Genomic DNA, 2,001 nt, shown 5'->3' with positions numbered 1-2,001 from the left:
ATGGAACATTGAGCAGAAGAAGATCGCTTGAACGCAGGCTGTAAGAAACAGTACTTCTCCGTGTGAGCAGATCGCAAATGTAGGTGGGCATTTGTCCAAGCAGGGCCTTATAGATAAAGATGCACCAGTGAGCAAACCTCCTGGAAGACAACGAAGGCCATCCCACTTCCACCAGTGTGTGAATGTGAGAGTGAATGAATAGTGGTATTGTAAAGCGCTTTGGGTGCCTTGAAAAGCGCTATATAAATGCAAGCCATTAAAGATGCAGACTAGGGGAAGCCAGGAATTGAACCACCAACCTTCCAACCAGTAGATGACCTGCTCTACCACCTGAGCTACAGCCACCCCTTAAAACGCTGCTTCACTGCTGCTTATATTACTCTGCTTACATTACTTTGTCTTTTGTTTATTCTACTTGCATTGCTCTGTCAGTACACTGCTGTGCTAATATAGCACGAAGCACTTTAACATTCTATTTGCACAATGTACATTTTCAGCTTTTTAATTTAAAATTTCCATTTTTAATTAAAATGTACTTAATTTACTTAATGTTTATAATGTTTTGCACAGTCAAGTAGCAGTTCAAGACACATTTCCCTGTGTGTTGTACTTGGATGATTATGCATGTGACAAATAAAGAATCTTTGACCAAATATCTAAAAACCAATTACCTTTGACAGAAAATAACAATCCGTTGCAGCTGTAGACTTTAAGATGTTTTATATGAATACATTAGGACAGAAAAAGCGTAACTCTTTTGTAGGTAAGAACGGTCGGTGTCTAACCAGTGTTTCTAAAAGTTGCCTGTCTCCTGCAGATGGTGCTGTTGTCAGTGAAGATATTCAGTTCACCTTTGAACACATGGCTTCTTATAAATCACCTGTTTTACAGAAAACTTGCAGTCTAATGCTAATGTGCAAAATGTTAATGTATTCTATTCTTTTTTTAAAACAATAAACATAAAATCTAGTAGAAGCAGCTTATGACAGTTTTACTGAATAATTTTTATTCATCACGCTAAACCTCTGATCAGCCCTAAACTCATGTCAGTAACTGCATCAGTCACAAATTGAGTTTCACTTTCAGGGGGGTGGGGCTAGAGGACGCAAGAGTAGCAGCTACAAGACTCTACTGTGTGCAGACAGACCTCCATCCTGTCATCGCTCCATTACAGTACGCAGGTAAGCTCCATCATGTTGTGCATCTTAATAGTTTCTGTGTCTGTGCTCTGTGAACACATGGTGGGAAGATGCTCTAGTTCTTCTCTGCGTCACTGAAGCAGCGATTTTCATTCTACAATCACAGTCGCATTTTCTGTGAGTGCGTCTCGCGCAGGAACCAATCTCTTGGCTCCAGCCACATTTTTCACACATAAACGAGAGTGAATGTCCAGAGTGGAGGCGGGAGCAGAGGGTGGAAGAAGTTTTCTTCTGTTTGTGTAGCAGCAGAAGAATCAGAATTCAGAGCCACTGCCTCATCAACAGTCGGCTGACAGTTTTAAACGAGCTAACAACTGTAAGGTAGGCGCTCATCTGCCAAGTCAACTGCCAAGGCAACACCGGGAGTCATGTTGCACAGTACCCAATGACACAGTCGAGTACAGGTTCAATAAAGTAAACAGCGCATCATAACATTATATTATAATTATTATTATATTAATGCTGTGAGAAGAGTTCCTGAAGTCCAGCTCTATCCATGATTACTGTCACATCAGGATACTGTTTTACAGTAACAGTAGCTAGGTTTGGGTTTTTGTTAACAGGAAAATTGTACTTAGTAGTCAGTATAATCTTTTAATGATATAAGTTTGCATATGTGTGAGGGGCTACTAGCCCTGCTATGTAGGGGTAGAAGGGCACACAGGCTGCCTTGAACGACTAGCGGGTGGTGGGATCTAAGTCCGTAACCCCCTCTAGCACGATTGACCCGGACACTTACTTCAGTAAGAATGGGGTTAGTTACCTGGCAACAGTAGGCACAAAAGGAGGACTCCAGGCCCGG

Source organism: Pundamilia nyererei, unplaced genomic scaffold (genome assembly GCF_000239375.1).
Source record: "Pundamilia nyererei isolate P.nyererei 1_Seehausen unplaced genomic scaffold, PunNye1.0 scaffold00918, whole genome shotgun sequence".
Lineage (NCBI taxonomy): Eukaryota > Metazoa > Chordata > Actinopteri > Cichliformes > Cichlidae > Pundamilia > Pundamilia nyererei.
Note: the sequence above shows the minus strand (reverse complement) of the source record.